The sequence below is a fragment of the Pseudophryne corroboree genome, chromosome 11 (assembly GCF_028390025.1).
Source record: "Pseudophryne corroboree isolate aPseCor3 chromosome 11, aPseCor3.hap2, whole genome shotgun sequence".
NCBI classification, from domain to species: Eukaryota; Metazoa; Chordata; class Amphibia; order Anura; family Myobatrachidae; genus Pseudophryne; species Pseudophryne corroboree.
In genome coordinates this window covers 165037642-165057736 of record NC_086454.1, presented here as the reverse complement: position 1 = coordinate 165057736, position 20095 = coordinate 165037642, and the positions used below count along the sequence as shown (strand labels likewise).

Below are 20095 nucleotides of genomic sequence, written 5' to 3'. Positions count from 1 at the left end.
ACAATTTGTAAATTAAGCTATAGTATGATTACAGAGTGTAGACTGAACAAAAAGTGCTTTCCTATGGATTGAAGTTTGTATTTTCTTAAGCTTTGCATTCCAAAATGTGCTAGCATTCTCTATTTCCAAAGGGCATGTTAAGCTACTTCCCCATTATATATTTTTTGTGTTAAAAGTTATTTATACACAACTTGGTAAAACATACTAAATTTAACACATAATGAATTACATCCTGGGTTTATCTTTATCAACAATCTGTAAATGGATAAGAAAGATTGTGCATTAGATTTATCAGATTGATTTTGCTTAGAATTGCATTTACTCCTTGTCTAAATTGTCTATTTTTATACTATTATTAGATGCATTAATCTTTGTTGTTGTCCTATCTAATCATTTTTTTTTAATTTTGCAATGTGGAAAGAAACTGGTGCATTTTTATGATACCCATGCTTCAAGTGACTCTATGGCTTAAGCTGTTCCTTGAAAAATTAAATGCTATGCAAACAAAATATGTTCTGTGCTTTGATGTACATTTGCCAGTTTTGTGTTTGCTTCTAGTAACATCAGTGGCCAGTTAGCTCAGTTGGTTAGAGCATGGCGCTCGTAATCCCAAGGTCATGGGTTCGATCCCTGTATTGGCTACTTGCTTTTCTTGATGGACAAGAATGGAATAAGCTCATCGGTGTAGTATGAATACTTGAAAACATAATAAACACATATATCACAAAATCTCTTAAAATCCATATCAGAAGCCAGCATGAGTGTCATCCTTTGGCTGATGAAGATTTTTCTCTACATGGCTCATTGACTTTTGTCTCAAATCGAGCAATATGGCATACCTAAGATTTGCAAGGGCAAATTAATCAGTTATTATATTGCTGCTCAAACATAGAGGGCACTAGGTGTTACTAGAAGAAGAAGATACGTTCTCCCCTCTCATTAGTGCACACTGAAGTAAAAAAAATTAAAATGGAGAATTTCTAAACACCAGAGCACAAGTAATGGATCTCTGCATTCTTATTGCATCTTTTCTTATTTCCAAATATTTGACATACTTCTGATTTGAAAAGTTAAAAAATTAGTTTAGACAAAGGACACCACTGAAAATGATGGAATTTATATGAATTGTAAATGAAGATTTGCAATACTCATACTTTAAATGAAAATGGAGCTTTAAACAAAAGGAGAAATAATCAACATTAGGTCCCAACGAGATTTGAACTCGGATTACTGGATTCAAAGTCCAGAGTGCTAACCATTACACCATGGAACCCTCAACTGAGCAAAGACTTACACTGAACTGAGCTCATCTTTTAAATGCAAAGAAAATAAATTCAATACTTAATATATATGATTTCAAGTTTCTAATAAGCTCAGGGATGCAATAGGTGTTATGTAGAATATTTGTCTAAAACCAATGATAATATATAAAAAGTAACCTATTTTTAAGGAGAAGATAAATACTAGAAACCCAAATGCCTAGGACCAATTTCAGTTGGAGCATCACCCCTTATGTTATCCTAGCATTGAATTGACTGTTTTTCTGTATTGTCATATTTGCCTATCATCCACTTACAATTGTTTCAAGCTTTATAACAGAGGACTGCCTTTTTTATAGACCAAGGATGAAAGTCTCTTGTGAGTTAAGTCTGATTATGACATCACAATTTGTAAATTAAGCTATAGTATGATTACAGAGTGTAGACTGAACAAAAAGTGCTTTCCTATGGATTGAAGTTTGTATTTTCTTAAGCTTTGCATACCAAAATGTGCTAGCATTCTCTATTTCCAAAGGGCACATTAAGCTACTTCCCCATTATATATTTTTTGTGTTAAAAGTTATTTATACACAACTTGGTAAAACATACTAAATTTAACACATAATGAATTACATCCTGGGATTATCTTTAGCAACAATCTATAAATGGATAAGAAAGATTGTGCATTAAATTTATCAGATTGATTTTGCTTAGAATTGCATTTACTCCTTGTCTAAATTGTCTATTTTTATACTATTATTAGATGCATTAATCTTTGTTGTTGTCCTATCTAATCATTTTTTTTTTATTTTGCAATGTGGAAAGAAACTGGTGCATTTTTATGATACCCATGCTTCAAGTTACTCTATGGCTTAAGCTGTTCCTTGAAAAATTAAATGCTATGCAAACAAAATATGTTCTGTGCTTTGAGCTACTTTTGCCAGTTTTGTGTTTGCTTCGTAAAACGTCTGTGGACAGTTAGCTCAGTTGGTTAGAGTGTGGCACTCGTAATGCCAAGGTCATGGGTTCGATCCCTGTTTTGGCTACTTGCTTTTCTTGATGGACAAGAATGGAATAAGCTCATCGGTGTAGCATGAATACTTGAAAATATAATAGACACATATATCACAAAATCTCTTCAAATCCATATCAGAAGCCAGCATGAGTGTCATCCTTTGGCTGATGAAGATTTTTCTCTACATGGCTCATTGACTTTTGTCTCAAATCGAGCAATATGGCATACCTAAGATTTGCAAGGACAAATTTATCAGTTATTATATTGCTGCTCAAACATAGAGGGCACTAAGTGTTACTAGAAGAAGAAGAAGATACGTTCTCCCCTCTCATTAGTGCACACTGAAGTAAAAAAAATAAAAATGGAGAATTTCTAAACACCAGAGCACAAGTAATGGATCTCTGCATTCTTATTGCATCTTTTCTTATTTCCAAATATTTGACATACTTCTGATTTGAAAAGTTTAAAAATTAGTTTAGACTAAGGACACCACTGAAAATGATGGAATTTATATGAATTGTAAATGAATATTTGCAATACTCTTACTTTGAATGAAAATGGAGCTTTAAACAAAAGGAGAAATAATCAACATTAGGTCCCACCGAGATTTGAACTCGGATTACTGGATTCAAAGTCCAGAGTGCTAACCATTACACCATGGAACCCTCAACTGAGCAAAGACTTCCACTGAACTGAGCTCATCTTTTAAATGCAAAGAAAAGAAATTCAATACTTTATATATATGATTTCAAGTTTCTAATAAGCTCAGGGATGCAATAGGTGTTATGTAGAATATTTGTCTAAAACCAATGATAATATATAAAAAGTAACCTATTTTTAAGGAGAAGATAAATACTAGAAACCCAAATGCCTAGGACCAATTTCAGTTGGAGCATCACCCCTTATGTTATCCTAGCATTGAATTGACAGTTTTTCTGTATTGTCATATTTGCCTATCATCCACTTACAATTGTTTCAAGCTTTATAACAGAGGACTGCCTTTTTTATAGACCAAGGATGAAAGTCTCTTGTGAGTTAAGTCTGATTATGACATCACAATTTGTAAATTAAGCTATAGTATGATTACAGAGTGTAGACTGAACAAAAAGTGCTTTCCTATGGATTGAAGTTTGTATTTTCTTAAGCTTTGCATACCAAAATGTGCTAGCATTCTCTATTTCCAAAGGGCACATTAAGCTACTTCCCCATTATATATTTTTTGTGTTAAAAGTTATTTATACACAACTTGGTAAAACATACTAAATTTAACACATAATGAATTACATCCTGGGATTATCTTTATCAACAATCTATAAATGGATAAGAAAGATTGTGCATTAGATTTATCAGATTGATTTTGCTTAGAATTGCATTTACTCCTTGTCTAAATTGTCTATTTTTATACTATTATTAGATGCATTAATCTTTGTTGTTGTCCTATCTTATAATTTTTTTTATTTTGCAATGTGGAAAGAAACTGGTGCATTTTTATGATACCCATGCTTCAAGTGACTCTATGGCTTAAGCTGTTCCTTGAAAAATTAAATGCTATGCAAACAAAATATGTTCTGTGCTTTGAGGTACATTTGCCAGTTTTGTGTTTGCTTCTTAAAGCATCTGTGGACAGTTCGCTCTGTTGGTTAGAGTGTGGCACTCGTAATGCCAAGGTCATGGGTTCGATCCTTGTTTTGGCTACTTGCTTTTCTTGATGAACAAGAATGGAATAAGCTCATCGGTGTAGCATGAATACATGAAAACATAATAGACACATATATCACAAAATCTCTTCAAATCCATATCAGAAGCCAGCATGAGTGTCATCCTTTGGCTGATGAAGATTTTTCTCTACATGGCTCATTGACTTTTGTCTCAAATCGAGCAATATGGCATACCTAAGATTTGCAATGGCAAATTAATCAGTTATTATATTGCTGCTCAAACATAGAGGGCACTAGGTGTTACTAGAAGAAGAAGATACGTTCTCCCCTATCATTAGTGCACACTGAAGTAAAAAAAATTAAAATGGAGAATTTCTAAACACCAGAGCACAAGTAATGGATCTCTGCATTCTTATTGCATCTTTTCTTATTTCCAAATATTTGACATACTTCTGATTTGAAAAGTTTAAAAATGAGTTTAGACAAAGGACACCACTGAAAATGATGGAATTTATATGAATTGTAAATGAAGATTTCCAATACTCATACTTTGAATGAAAATGGAGCTTTAAACAAAAGGAGAAATAATCAACATTAGGTCCCAACGAGATTTGAACTCGGATTACTGGATTCAAAGTCCAGAGTGCTAACCATTACACCATGGAACCCTCAACTGAGCAAAGACTTACACTGAACTGAGCTCATCTTTTAAATGCAAAGAAAAGAAATTCAATACTTTATATATATGATTTCAAGTTTCTAATAAGCTCAGGGATGCAATAGGTGTTATGTAGAATATTTGTCTAAAACCAATGATAATATATAAAAAGTAACCTATTTTTAAGGAGAAGATAAATACTAGAAACCCAAATGCCTAGGACCAATTTCAGTTGGAGCATCACCCCTTATGTTATCCTAGCATTGAATTGACAGTTTTTCTGTATTGTCATATTTGCCTATCATCCACTTACAATTGTTTCAAGCTTTATAACAGAGGACTGCCTTTTTTATAGACCAAGGATGAAAGTCTCTTGTGAGTTAAGTCTGATTATGACATCACAATTTGTAAATTAAGCTATAGTATGATTACAGAGTGTAGACTGAACAAAAAGTGCTTTCCTATGGATTGAAGTTTGTATTTTCTTAAGCTTTGCATACCAAAATGTGCTAGCATTCTCTATTTCCAAAGGGCACATTAAGCTACTTCCCCATTATATATTTTTTGTGTTAAAAGTTATTTATACACAACTTGGTAAAACATACTAAATTTAACACATAATGAATTACATCCTGGGATTATCTTTATCAACAATCTATAAATGGATAAGAAAGATTGTGCATTAGATTTATCAGATTGATTTTGCTTAGAATTGCATTTACTCCTTGTCTAAATTGTCTATTTTTATACTATTATTAGATGCATTAATCTTTGTTGTTGTCCTATCTTATAATTTTTTTTATTTTGCAATGTGGAAAGAAACTGGTGCATTTTTATGATACCCATGCTTCAAGTGACTCTATGGCTTAAGCTGTTCCTTGAAAAATTAAATGCTATGCAAACAAAATATGTTCTGTGCTTTGAGGTACATTTGCCAGTTTTGTGTTTGCTTCTTAAAGCATCTGTGGACAGTTCGCTCTGTTGGTTAGAGTGTGGCACTCGTAATGCCAAGGTCATGGGTTCGATCCTTGTTTTGGCTACTTGCTTTTCTTGATGAACAAGAATGGAATAAGCTCATCGGTGTAGCATGAATACATGAAAACATAATAGACACATATATCACAAAATCTCTTCAAATCCATATCAGAAGCCAGCATGAGTGTCATCCTTTGGCTGATGAAGATTTTTCTCTACATGGCTCATTGACTTTTGTCTCAAATCGAGCAATATGGCATACCTAAGATTTGCAATGGCAAATTAATCAGTTATTATATTGCTGCTCAAACATAGAGGGCACTAGGTGTTACTAGAAGAAGAAGATACGTTCTCCCCTATCATTAGTGCACACTGAAGTAAAAAAAATTAAAATGGAGAATTTCTAAACACCAGAGCACAAGTAATGGATCTCTGCATTCTTATTGCATCTTTTCTTATTTCCAAATATTTGACATACTTCTGATTTGAAAAGTTTAAAAATGAGTTTAGACAAAGGACACCACTGAAAATGATGGAATTTATATGAATTGTAAATGAAGATTTTCAATACTCATACTTTGAATGAAAATGGAGCTTTAAACAAAAGGAGAAATAATCAACATTAGGTCCCAACGAGATTTGAACTCGGATTACTGGATTCAAAGTCCAGAGTGCTAACCATTACACCATGGAACCCTCAACTGAGCAAAGACTTACACTGAACTGAGCTCATCTTTTAAATGCAAAGAAAAGAAATTCAATACTTTATATATATGATTTCAAGTTTCTAATAAGCTCAGGGATGCAATAGGTGTTATGTAGAATATTTGTCTAAAACCAATGATAATATATAAAAAGTAACCTATTTTTAAGGAGAAGATAAATACTAGAAACCCAAATGCCTAGGACCAATTTCAGTTGGAGCATCACCCCTTATGTTATCCTAGCATTGAATTGACAGTTTTTCTGTATTGTCATATTTGCCTATCATCCACTTACAATTGTTTCAAGCTTTATAACAGAGGACTGCCTTTTTTATAGACCAAGGATGAAAGTCTCTTGTGAGTTAAGTCTGATTATGACATCACAATTTGTAAATTAAGCTATAGTATGATTACAGAGTGTAGACTGAACAAAAAGTGCTTTCCTATGGATTGAAGTTTGTATTTTCTTAAGCTTTGCATACCAAAATGTGCTAGCATTCTCTATTTCCAAAGGGCACATTAAGCTACTTCCCCATTATATATTTTTTGTGTTAAAAGTTATTTATACACAACTTGGTAAAACATACTAAATTTAACACATAATGAATTACATCCTGGGATTATCTTTATCAACAATCTATAAATGGATAAGAAAGATTGTGCATTAAATTTATCAGATTGATTTTGCTTAGAATTGCATTTACTCCTTGTCTAAATTGTGTATTTTTATACTATTATTAGATGCATTAATCTTTGTTGTTGTCCTATCTTATCATTTTTTTTATTTTGCAATGTGGAAAGAAACTGGTGCATTTTTATGATACCCATGCTTCAAGTGACTCTATGGCTTAAGCTGTTCCTTGAAAAATTAAATGCTATGCAAACAAAATATGTTCTGTGCTTTGAGGTACATTTGCCAGTTTTGTGTTTGCTTCTTAAAATATCTGTGGACAGTTCGCTCTGTTGGTTAGAGTGTGGCACTCGTAATGCCAAGGTCATGGGTTCGATCCTTGTTTTGGCTACTTGCTTTTCTTGATGGACAAGAATGGAATAAGCTCATCGGTGTAGCATGAATACATGAAAACATAATAGACACATATATCACAAAATCTCTTCAAATCCATATCAGAAGCCAGCATGAGTGTCATCCTTTGGCTGATGAAGATTTTTCTCTGCATGGCTCATTGACTTTTGTCTCAAATCGAGCAATATGGCATACCTAAGATTTGCAATGGCAAATTAATCAGTTATTATATTGCTGCACAAACATAGAGGGCACTAGGTGTTACTAGAAGAAGAAGATACGTTCTCCCCTATCATTAGTGCACACTGAAGTAAAAAAAATTAAAATGGAGAATTTCTAAACACCAGAGCACAAGTAATGGATCTCTGCATTCTTATTGCATCTTTTCTTATTTCCAAATATTTGACATACTTCTGATTTGAAAAGTTTAAAAATGAGTTTAGACAAAGGACACCACTGAAAATGATGGAATTTATATGAATTGTAAATGAAGATTTGCAATACTCATACTTTGAATGAAAATGGAGCTTTAAACAAAAGGAGAAATAATCAACATTAGGTCCCACCAAGATTAGAACTTGGATTACTGGATTCAAAGTCCAGAGTGCTAATCATTACACCATGGAACCCTCAACTGAGCCAAGACTTCTACTGAACTGAGCTCATCTTTTAAATGCAAAGAAAAGAAATTCAATACTTTATATGTATGATTTCAAGTTTCTAATAAGCTCAGGGATGCAATAGGTGTTATGTAGAATATTTGTCTAAAACCAATGATAATATATAAAAAGTAACCTATTTTTAAGGAGAAGATAAATACTAGAAACCCAAATGCCTAGGACCAATTTCAGTTGGAGCATCACCCCTTATGTTATCCTAGCATTGAATTGACAGTTTTTCTGTATTGTCATATTTGCATATCAGCCGCTTACAATTGTTTCAAGCTTTATAACAGAGGACTGCCTTTTTTTATAGACCAAGGATGAAAGTCTCTTGTGAGTTAAGTCTGATTATGACATCACAATTTGTAAATTAAGCTATAGTATGATTACAGAGTGTAGACTGAACAAAAAGTGCTTTCCTATGGATTGAAGTTTGTATTTTCTTAAGCTTTGCATTCCAAAATGTGCTAGCATTCTCTATTTCCAAAGGGCATGTTAAGCTACTTCCCCATTATATATTTTTTGTGTTAAAAGTTATTTATACACAACTTGGTAAAACATACTAAATTTAACACATAATGAATTACATCCTGGGTTTATCTTTATCAACAATCTGTAAATGGATAAGAAAGATTGTGCATTAGATTTATCAGATTGATTTTGCTTAGAATTGCATTTACTCCTTGTCTAAATTGTCTATTTTTATACTATTATTAGATGCATTAATCTTTGTTGTTGTCCTATCTAATCATTTTTTTATTTTGCAATGTGGAAAGAAACTGGTGCATTTTTATGATACCCATGCTTCAAGTGACTCTATGGCTTAAGCTGTTCCTTGAAAAATTAAATGCTATGCAAACAAAATATGTTCTGTGCTTTGATGTACATTTGCCAGTTTTGTGTTTGCTTCTAGTAACATCAGTGGCCAGTTAGCTCAGTTGGTTAGAGCATGGCGCTCGTAATCCCAAGGTCATGGGTTCGATCCCTGTATTGGCTACTTGCTTTTCTTGATGGACAAGAATGGAATAAGCTCATCGGTGTAGTATGAATACTTGAAAACATAATAGACACATATATCACAAAATCTCTTAAAATCCATATCAGAAGCCAGCATGAGTGTCATCCTTTGGCTGATGAAGATTTTTCTCTACATGGCTCATTGACTTTTGTCTCAAATCGAGCAATATGGCATACCTAAGATTTGCAAGGGCAAATTAATCAGTTATTATATTGCTGCTCAAACATAGAGGGCACTAGGTGTTACTAGAAGAAGAAGATACGTTCTCCCCTCTCATTAGTGCACACTGAAGTAAAAAAAATTAAAATGGAGAATTTCTAAACACCAGAGCACAAGTAATGGATCTCTGCATTCTTATTGCATCTTTTCTTATTTCCAAATATTTGACATACTTCTGATTTGAAAAGTTAAAAAATTAGTTTAGACAAAGGACACCACTGAAAATGATGGAATTTATATGAATTGTAAATGAAGATTTGCAATACTCATACTTTGAATGAAAATGGAGCTTTAAACAAAAGGAGAAATAATCAACATTAGGTCCCAACAAGATTTGAACTCGGATTACTGGATTTAAAGTCCAGAGTGCTAATCATTACACCATGGAACCCTCAACTGAGCCAAGACTTCTACTGAACTGAGCTCATCTTTTAAATGCAAAGAAAAGAAATTCAATACTTTATATGTATGATTTCAAGTTTCTAATAAGCTCAGGGATGCAATAGGTGTTATGTAGAATATTTGTCTAAAACCAATGATAATATATAAAAAGTAACCTATTTTTAAGGAGAAGATAAATACTAGAAACCCAAATGCCTAGGACCAATTTCAGTTGGAGCATCACCCCTTATGTTATCCTAGCATTGAATTGACAGTTTTTCTGTATTGTCATATTTGCATATCAGCCGCTTACAATTGTTTCAAGCTTTATAACAGAGGACTGCCTTTTTTTATAGACCAAGGATGAAAGTCTCTTGTGAGTTAAGTCTGATTATGACATCACAATTTGTAAATTAAGCTATAGTATGATTACAGAGTGTAGACTGAACAAAAAGTGCTTTCCTATGGATTGAAGTTTGTATTTTCTTAAGCTTTGCATTCCAAAATGTGCTAGCATTCTCTATTTCCAAAGGGCATGTTAAGCTACTTCCCCATTAATATTTTTTGTGTTAAAAGTTATTTATACACAACTTGGTAAAACATACTAAATTTAACACATAATGAATTACATCCTGGGTTTATCTTTATCAACAATCTGTAAATGGATAAGAAAGATTGTGCATTAGATTTATCAGATTGATTTTGCTTAGAATTGCATTTACTCCTTGTCTAAATTGTCTATTTTTATACTATTATTAGATGCATTAATCTTTGTTGTTGTCCTATCTAATAATTTTTTTTAAATTTTGCAATGTGGAAAGAAACTGGTGCATTTTTATGATACCCATGCTTCAAGTGACTCTATGGCTTAAGCTGTTCCTTGAAAAATTAAATGCTATGCAAACAAAATATGTTCTGTGCTTTGATGAACATTTGCCAGTTTTGTGTTTGCTTCTAGTAACATCAGTGGCCAGTTAGCTCAGTTGGTTAGAGCGTGGAGTTCGTAATGCCAAGGTCATGGGTTCGATCCCTGTTTTGGCTACTTGCTTTTCTTGATGGACAAGAATGGAATAAGCTCATCGGTGTAGCATGAATACATGAAAACATAATAGACACATATATCACAAAATCTCTTCAAATCTATATCAGAAGCCAGCATGAGTGTCATCCTTTGGCTGATGAAGATTTTTCTCTACATGGCTCATTGACTTTTGTCTCAAATCGAGCAATATGGCATACCTAAGATTTGCAAGGGCAAATTAATCAGTTATTATATTGCTGCTCAAACATAGAGGGCACTAGGTGTTACTAGAAGAAGAAGATACGTTCTCCCCTCTCATTAGTGCACACTGATGTAAAAAAAAATTCAAATGGAGAATTTCTAAACACCAGAGCACAAGTAATGGATCTCTGCATTCTTATTGCATCTTTTCTTATTTCCAAATATTTGACATACTTCTGATTTGAAAAGTTAAAAAATTAGTTTAGACAAAGGACACCACTGAAAATGATGGAATTTATATGAATTGTAAATGAAGATTTGCAATACTCATACTTTGAATGAAAATGGAGCTTTAAACAAAAGGAGAAATAATCAACATTAGGTCCCACCGAGATTTGAACTCGGATTACTGGATTCAAAGTCCAGAGTGCTAACCATTACACCATGGAACCCTCAACTGAGCAAAGACTTCTACTGAACTGAGCTCATCTTTTAAATGCAAAGAAAAGAAATTCAATACTTTATATATATGATTTCAAGTTTCTAATAAGTTCAGGGATGCAATAGGTGTTATGTAGAATATTTGTCTAAAACCAATAAATATATAAAAAGTAACCTATTTTTAAGGAGAAGATAAATATTAGAAACCCAAATGCCTAGGACCAATTTCAGTTGGAGCATCACCCTTTATGTTATCCTAGCATTGAATTGACAGTTTTTCTGTATTGTCATATTTGCATATCAGCCACTTACAATTGTTTCAAGCTTTATAACAGAGGACTGCCTTTTTTATAGACCAAGGATGAAAGTCTCTTGTGAGTTAAGTCTTATTATGACATCACAATTTGTAAATTAAGCTATAGTATGATTACAGAGTGTAGACTGAACAAAAAGTGCTTTCCTATGGATTGAAGTTTGTATTTTCTTAAGCTTTGCATTCCAAAATGTGCTAGCATTCTCTATTTCCAAAGGGCACATTAAGCTACTTCCCCATTATATATTTTTTGTGTTAAAAGTTATTTATACACAACTTGGTAAAACATACTAAATTTAACACATAATGAATTACATCCTGGGATTATCTTTATCAACAATCTGTAAATGGATAAGAAAGATTGTGCATTACATTTATCAGATTGATTTTGCTTAGAATTGCATTTACTCCTTGTCTAAATTGTCTATTTTTATACTATTATTAGATGCATTAATCTTTGTTGTTGTCCTATCTAATCATTTTTTTATTTTGCAATGTGGAAAGAAACTGGAGCATTTTTATGATACCCATGCTTCAAGTGACTATGGCTTAAGATGTTTCTTGAAAAATTAAATGCTAAGCAAACAAAATATGTTCTGTGCTTTGAGGTACATTTGCCAGTTTTGTGTTTGCATCGAGTAACATCTGTGGCCAGTTAGCTCAGTTGGTTAGAGCGTGGTGCTCATAATGCAACGGTCATGGGTTCGATCACTGTGTTGGTCTCTTGCTATTTCTTGATGGACAAGAATGGAACAAGCTCATCGGTGTAGCATGAATACTTGAAAACACAATAGACACATATATCACAAAATCTCTTCAAATCCATATCAGAAGCCAGCATGAGTGTCATCCTTTGGCTGATGAAGATTTTTCTCTACATGGCTCATTGACTTTTGTCTCAAATCGAGCAATATGGCATACCTAAGATTTGCAAGGGCAAATTAATCAGTTATTATATTGCTGCTCAAACATAGAGGGCACTAGGTGTTACTAGAAGAAGAAGATACGTTCTCCCCTCCCATTAGTGCACACTGAAGTAAAAAAAATTAAAATGGAGAATTTCTAAACACCAGAGCACAAGTAATGGATCTCTGCATTCTTATTGCATCTTTTCTTATTTACAAATATTTGACATACTTCTGATTTGAAAAGTTTAAAAATGAGTTTAGACAAAGGACACCACTGAAAATGATGGAATTTATATGAATTGTAAATGAAGATTTGCAATACTCATACTTTGAATGAAAATGGAGCTTTAAACTAAAGGAGAAATAATCAACATTAGGTCCCACCGAGATTTGAACTCGGATTACTGGATTCAAAGTCCAGAGTGCTAACCATTACACGATGGAACCCTCAACTGAGCAAAGACTTCTACTGAACTGAGCTCATCTTTTAAATGCAAAGAAAAGAAATTCAATACTTTATATATATGATTTCAAGTTTCTAATAAGCTCAGGGATGCAATAGGTGTTATGTAGAATATTTGTCTAAAACCAATGATAATATATAAAAAGTAACCTATTTTTAAGGAGAAGATAAATACTAGAAACCCAAATACCTAGGACCAATTTCAGTTGGAGCATCACCCCTTATGTTATCCTAGCATTGAATTGACAGTTTTTCTGTATTGTCATATTTGCATATCAGCCGCTTACAATTGTTTCAAGCTTTATAACAGAGGACTGCCTTTTTTTATAGACCAAGGATGAAAGTCTCTTGTGAGTTAAGTCTGATTATGACATCACAATTTGTAAATTAAGCTATAGTATGATTACAAAGTGTAGACTGAACAAAACGTGCTTTCCTATGGATTGAAGTTTGTATTTTCTTAAGCTTTGCATTCCAAAATGTGCTAGCATTCTCTATTTCCAAAGGGCATGTTAAGCTACTTCCCCATTATATATTTTTTGTGTTAAAAGTTATTTATACACAACTTGGTAAAACATACTAAATTTAACACATAATGAATTACATCCTGGGTTTATCTTTATCAACAATCTGTAAATGGATAAGAAAGATTGTGCATTAGATTTATCAGATTGATTTTGCTTAGAATTGCATTTACTCCTTATCTAAATTGTCTATGTTTATACTATTATTAGATGCATTAATCTTTATTGTTGTCCCATCTAATCATTTTTTTATTTTGCAATGTGGAAAGAAACTGGTGCATTTTTATGATACCCATGCTTCAAGTGACTATGGCTTAAGCTGTTTCTTGAAATGCTATGCAAACAAAATATGTTCTGTGCTTTGAGGTACATTTGCCAGTTTTGTGTTTGCTTCTAGTAACATCTGTGGCCAGTTAGCTCAGTTGGTTAGAGGGTGGCGCTCGTAATGACAAGTTCATGGGTTCGATCCCTGTTTTGGCTACTTTCTTTTCTTGATGGACAAGAATGGAATAAGCTCATTGGTGTAGCATGAATACTTGAAAACATAATGGACACATATATCACAAAATCTCTTCAAATCCATATCAGAAGCCAGCATGAGTGTCATCCTTTGGCTGATGAAGATTTTTCTCTACATGGCTCATTGACTTTTGTCTCAAATCGAGCAATATGGCATACCTAAGATTTGCAAGGGCAAATTAATCAGTTATTATATTGCTGCTCAAACATAGAGGGCACTAGGTGTTACTAGAAGAAGAAGATACGTTCTCCCCTCTCATTAGTGCACACTGAAGTAAAAAAAATTAAAATGGAGAATTTCTAAACACCAGAGCACAAGTAATGGATCTCTGCATTCTTATTTCCAAATATTTGACATACTTCTGATTTGAAAATTTAAAAAATTAGTTTAGACAAAGGACACCACTGAAAATGATGGAATTTATATGAATTGTAAATGAAGATTTGCAATACTCATACTTTGAATGAAAATGGAGCTTTAAACAAAAGGAGAAATAATCAACATTAGGTCCCACCGAGATTTGAACTCGGATTACTGGATTCAAAGTCCAGAGTGCTAACCATTACACCATGGAACCCTCAACTGAGCAAAGACTACTACTGAACTGAGCTCATCTTTTAAATGCAAAGAAAAGAAATTCAATACTTTATATATATGATTTCAAGTTTCTAATAAGTTCAGGGATGCAATAGGTGTTATGTAGAATATTTGTCTAAAACCAATGATAATATATAAAAAGTAACCTATTTTTAAGGAGAAGATAAATATTAGAAACCCAAATGCCTAGGACCAATTTCAGTTGGAGCATCACCCTTTATGTTATCCTAGCATTTAATTGACAGTTTTTCTGTATTGTCATATTTGCATATCAGCCACTTACAATTGTTTCAAGCTTTATAACAGAGGACTGCCTTTTTTATAGACCAAGGATGAAAGTCTCTTGTGAGTTAAGTCTGATTATGACATCACAATTTGTAAATTAAGCTATAGTATGATTACAGAGTGTAGACTGAACAAAAAGTGCTTTCCTATGGATTGAAGTTTGTATTTTCTTAAGCTTTGCATTCCAAAATGTGCTAGCATTCTCTATTTCCAAAGTGCACATTAAGCTACTTCCCCATTATATATTTTTTGTGTTAAAAGCTATTTATACACAACTTGGTAAAACATACTAAATTTAACACATAATGAATTACATCCTGGGATTATCTTTATCAACAATCTGTAAATGGATAAGAAAGATTGTGCATTACATTTATCAGATTGATTTTGCTTAGAATTGCATTTACTCCTTGTCTAAATTGTCTATTTTTATACTATTATTAGATGCATTAATCTTTGTTGTTGTCCTATCTAATCATTTTTTTATTTTGCAATGTGGAAAGAAACTGGAGCATTTTTATGATACCCATGCTTCAAGTGACTATGGCTTAAGATGTTTCTAGAAAAATTAAATGCTAAGCAAACAAAATATGTTCTGTGCTTTGAGGTACATTTGCCAGTTTTGTGTTTGCATCGAGTAACATCTGTGGCCAGTTAGCTCAGTTGGTTAGAGCGTGGTGCTCATAATGCAACGGTCATGGGTTCGATCACTGTGTTGGTCTCTTGCTTTTCTTGATGGACAAGAATGGAACAAGCTCATCGGTGTAGCATGAATATTTGAAAACATAATAGACACATATATCACAAAATCTCTTCAAATCCATATCAGAAGCCAGCATGAGTGTCATCCTTTGGCTGATGAAGATTTTTCTCTACACGGCTCATTGACTTTTGTCTCAAATCGAGCAATATGGCATACCTAAGATTTGCAAGGGCAAATTAATCAGTTATTATATTGCTGCTCAAACATAGAGGGCACTAGGTGTTACTAGAAGAAGAAGATACGTTCTCCCCTCCCATTAGTGCACACTGAAGTAAAAAAAATTAAAATGGAGAATTTCTGAACACCAGAGCACAAGTAATGGATCTCAGCATTCTTATTGCATCTTTTCTTATTTCCAAATATTTGACATACTTCTGATTTGAAAAGTTTAAAAATGAGTTTAGACAAAGGACACCACTGAAAATGATGGAATTTATATGAATTGTAAATGAAGATTTGCAATACTCATACTTTGAATGAAAATGGAGCTTTAAACAAAAGGAGAAATAATCAACATTAGGTCCCACCAAGATTAGAACTTGGATTACTGGATTCAAAGACCAGAGTGCTAATCATTACACCATGGAACCCTCAACTGAGCCAAGACTTCTACTGAACTGAGCTCATCTTTTAAATGCAAAGAAAAGAAATTCAATACTTTATATATATGATTTCAAGTTTCTAATAAGCTCAGGGATGCAATAGGTGTTATGTAGAATATTTGTCTAAAACCAATGATAATATATAAAAAGTAACCTATTTTTAAGGAGAAGATAAATACTAGAAACCGAAATACCTAGGACCAATTTCAGTTGGAGCATCACCCCTTATGTTATCCTAGCATTGAATTGACAGTTTTTCTGTATTGTCATATTTGCATATCAGCCGCTTACAATTGTTTCAAGCTTTATAACAGAGGACTGCCTTTTTTTATAGACCAAGGATGAAAGTCTCTTGTGAGTTAAGTCTGATTATGACATCACAATTTGTAAATTAAGCTATAGTATGATTACAAAGTGTAGACTGAACAAAACGTGCTTTCCTATGGATTGAAGTTTGTATTTTCTTAAGCTTTGCATTCCAAAATGTGCTAGCATTCTCTATTTCCAAAGGGCATGTTAAGCTACTTCCCCATTATATATTTTTTGTGTTAAAAGTTATTTATACACAACTTGGTAAAACATACTAAATTTAACACATAATGAATTACATCCTGGTTTATCTTTATCAACAATCTGTAAATGGATAAGAAAGATTGTGCATTAGATTTATCAGATTGATTTTGCTTAGAATTGCATTTACTCCTTATCTAAATTGTCTATGTTTATACTATTATTAGATGCATTAATCTTTATTGTTGTCCCATCTAATCATTTTTTTATTTTGCAATGTGGAAAGAAACTGGTGCATTTTTATGATACCCATGCTTCAAGTGACTATGGCTTAAGCTGTTTCTTGAAATGCTATGCAAACAAAATATGTTCTGTGCTTTGAGGTACATTTGCCAGTTTTGTGTTTGCTTCTAGTAACATCTGTGGCCAGTTAGCTCAGTTGGTTAGAGGGTGGCGCTCGTAATGACAAGTTCATGGGTTCAATCCCTGTTTTGGCTACTTTCTTTTCTTGATGGACAAGAATGGAATAAGCTCATTGGTGTAGCATGAATACTTGAAAACATAATGGACACATATATCACAAAATCTCTTCAAATCCATATCAGAAGCCAGCATGAGTGTCATCCTTTGGCTGATGAAGATTTTTCTCTACATGGCTCATTGACTTTTGTCTCAAATCGAGCAATATGGCATACCTAAGATTTGCAAGGGCAAATTAATCAGTTATTATATTGCTGCTCAAACATAGAGGGCACTAGGTGTTACTAGAAGAAGAAGATACGTTCTCCCCTCTCATTAGTGCACACTGAAGTAAAAAAAATTAAAATGGAGAATTTCTAAACACCAGAGCACAAGTAATGGATCTCTGCATTCTTATTTCCAAATATTTGACATACTTCTGATTTGAAAAGTTAAAAAATTAGTTTAGACAAAGGACACCACTGAAAATGATGGAATTTATATGAATTTTAAATGAAGATTTGCAATACTCATACTTTGAATGAAAATGGAGCTTTAAAAAAAAGGAGAAATAATCAACATTAGGTCCCACCGAGATTTGAACTCGGATTACTGAATTCAAAGTCCAGAGTGCTAACCATTACACTATGGAACCCTCAACTGAGCAAAGACTTCTACTGAACTGAGCTCATCTTTTAAATGCAAAGAAAAGAAATTCAATACTTTATATATATGATTTCAGGTTTCTAATAAGCTCAGGGATGCAATAGGTGTATGTAGAATATTTGTCTAAAACCAATGATAATATATAAAAAGTAACCTATTTTTAAGGAGAAGATAAATACTAGAAACCCAAATGCCTAGGACCAATTTCAGTTGGAGCATCACCCCTTATGTTATCCTAGCATTGAATTTACAGTTTTTATGTATTGTCATATTTGCATATCAGCCACTTACAATTGTTTCAAGCTTTATAACAGAGGACTGCCTTTTTTTATAGACCAAGGATGAAAGTCTCTTGTGAGTTAAGTCTGATTATGACATCACAATTTGTAAATTAAGCTATAGTATGATTACAGAGTGTAGACTGTACAAAAAGTGCTTTCCTATGGATTGAAGTTTGTATTTTCTTAAGATTTGCATTCCAAAATGTGCTAGCATTCTCTATTTCCAAAGGGCACATTAAGCTACTTCCCCATTATATATTTTTTGTGTTAAAAGTTATTTATACACAACTTGGTAAAGCATACTAAATTTAACACATAATGAATTACATCCTGGGATTATCTTTATCAACAATCTGTAAATGTATAAGAAAGATTGTGCATTAGATTTATCAGATTGATTTTGCTTAGAATTGCATTTACTCTTTGTCTAAATTGTCTATTTTTATACTATTATTAGATGCATTAATCTTTGTTGTTGTCCTATCTAATCATTTTTTTATTTTGCAATGTGGAAAGAAACTGGTGCATTTTTATGATACCCATGCTTCAAGTGACTCTATGGCTTAAGCTGTTCCTTGAAAAATTAAATGCTATGCAAACAAAATATGTTCTGTGCTTTGAGGTACATTTGCCAGTCTTGTGTTTGCTTCTAGTAACATCTGTGGCCAGTTAGCTCAGTTGGTTAAAGCGTGGCGCTCGTAATGCCAAGGTCATGGGTTCGAACCCTGATTTGGCTACTTGCTTTTCTTTATGGACAAGAATGGAATAAGCTCATCGGTGTAGCATGAATACTTGAAAACATAATAGACACATATATCACAAAATCTCTTCAAATCCATATCAGAAGCCAGCATGAGTGTCATCCTTTGGCTGATGAAGATTTTTCTCTACATGGCTCATTGACTTTTGTCTCAAATCGAGCAATATGGCATACCTAAGATTTGCAAGGGCAAATTAATCAGTTATTATATTGCTGCTCAAACATAGAGGGCACTAGGTGTTACTAGAAGAAGAAGATATGTTCTCCCCTCTCATTAGTGCACACTGAAGTAAAAAAAATTAAAATGGAGAATTTCTAAACACCAGAGCACAAGTAATGGATCTCAGCATTCTTATTGCATCTTTTCTTATTTCCAAATATTTGACATACTTCTGATTTGAAAAGTTTAAAAATGAGTTTAGACAAAGGACACCACTGAAAATGATGGAATTTATATGAATTGTAAATGAAGATTTGCAATACTCATACTTTGAATGAAAATGGAGCTTTAAACAAAAGGAGAAATAATCAACATTAGGTCCCACCAAGATTAGAACTTGGATTACTGGATTCAAAGTCCAGAGTGCTAATCATTACACCATGGAACCCTCAACTGAGCCAAGAATTCTACTGAACTGAGCTCATCTTTTAAATGCAAAGAAAAGAAATTCAATACTTTATATATATGATTTCAAGTTTCTAATAAGCTCAGGGATGCAATAGGTGTTATGTAGAATATTTGTCTAAAACCAATGATAATATATAAAAAGTAACCTATTTTTAAGGAGAAGATAAATACTAGAAACCGAAATACCTAGGACCAATTTCAGTTGGAGCATCACCCCTTATGTTATCCTAGCATTGAATTGACAGTTTTTCTGTATTGTCATATTTGCATATCAGCCGCTTACAATTGTTTCAAGCTTTATAACAGAGGACTGCCTTTTTTTATAGACCAAGGATGAAAGTCTCTTGTGAGTTAAGTCTGATTATGACATCACAATTTGTAAATTAAGCTATAGTATGATTACAAAGTGTAGACTGAACAAAACGTGCTTTCCTATGGATTGAAGTTTGTATTTTCTTAAGCTTTGCATTCCAAAATGTGCTAGCATTCTCTATTTCCAAAGGGCATGTTAAGCTACTTCCCCATTATATATTTTTTGTGTTAAAAGTTATTTATACACAACTTGGTAAAACATACTAAA

At 32.9% G+C, this 20095-nt stretch overlaps 11 non-coding genes across 11 annotated transcripts; 3 read left to right on the top strand and 8 right to left on the bottom strand.

Moving 5' to 3' along the window:
• The first annotated feature begins 568 nt into the window (after positions 1 to 568).
• On the top strand, positions 569 to 642 carry TRNAT-CGU (transfer RNA threonine (anticodon CGU)). Its single transcript has one exon. It is a non-coding gene; the product is annotated as a tRNA-Thr (tRNA).
• A 559-nt stretch (positions 643 to 1201) lies between these two features.
• On the bottom strand, positions 1202 to 1273 carry TRNAQ-UUG (transfer RNA glutamine (anticodon UUG)). Its single transcript has one exon. It is a non-coding gene; the product is annotated as a tRNA-Gln (tRNA).
• Positions 1274 to 2231: 958 nt separating this feature from the next.
• Positions 2232 to 2305, top strand: TRNAT-CGU (transfer RNA threonine (anticodon CGU)). The gene has a single exon. It is a non-coding gene; the product is annotated as a tRNA-Thr (tRNA).
• A 562-nt stretch (positions 2306 to 2867) lies between these two features.
• On the bottom strand, positions 2868 to 2939 carry TRNAQ-UUG (transfer RNA glutamine (anticodon UUG)). The gene has a single exon. It is a non-coding gene; the product is annotated as a tRNA-Gln (tRNA).
• Positions 2940 to 4528: 1589 nt separating this feature from the next.
• Positions 4529 to 4600, bottom strand: TRNAQ-UUG (transfer RNA glutamine (anticodon UUG)). The gene has a single exon. It is a non-coding gene; the product is annotated as a tRNA-Gln (tRNA).
• A 1589-nt stretch (positions 4601 to 6189) lies between these two features.
• On the bottom strand, positions 6190 to 6261 carry TRNAQ-UUG (transfer RNA glutamine (anticodon UUG)). The gene has a single exon. It is a non-coding gene; the product is annotated as a tRNA-Gln (tRNA).
• A 2617-nt stretch (positions 6262 to 8878) lies between these two features.
• On the top strand, positions 8879 to 8952 carry TRNAT-CGU (transfer RNA threonine (anticodon CGU)). The gene has a single exon. It is a non-coding gene; the product is annotated as a tRNA-Thr (tRNA).
• Positions 8953 to 11175: 2223 nt separating this feature from the next.
• TRNAQ-UUG (transfer RNA glutamine (anticodon UUG)) lies at positions 11176 to 11247 on the bottom strand. Its single transcript has one exon. It is a non-coding gene; the product is annotated as a tRNA-Gln (tRNA).
• A 1585-nt stretch (positions 11248 to 12832) lies between these two features.
• Positions 12833 to 12904, bottom strand: TRNAQ-UUG (transfer RNA glutamine (anticodon UUG)). Its single transcript has one exon. It is a non-coding gene; the product is annotated as a tRNA-Gln (tRNA).
• A 1565-nt stretch (positions 12905 to 14469) lies between these two features.
• TRNAQ-UUG (transfer RNA glutamine (anticodon UUG)) lies at positions 14470 to 14541 on the bottom strand. Its single transcript has one exon. It is a non-coding gene; the product is annotated as a tRNA-Gln (tRNA).
• Positions 14542 to 17763: 3222 nt separating this feature from the next.
• TRNAQ-UUG (transfer RNA glutamine (anticodon UUG)) lies at positions 17764 to 17835 on the bottom strand. Its single transcript has one exon. It is a non-coding gene; the product is annotated as a tRNA-Gln (tRNA).
• Between the last annotated feature and the right edge of the window lie 2260 nt (positions 17836 to 20095).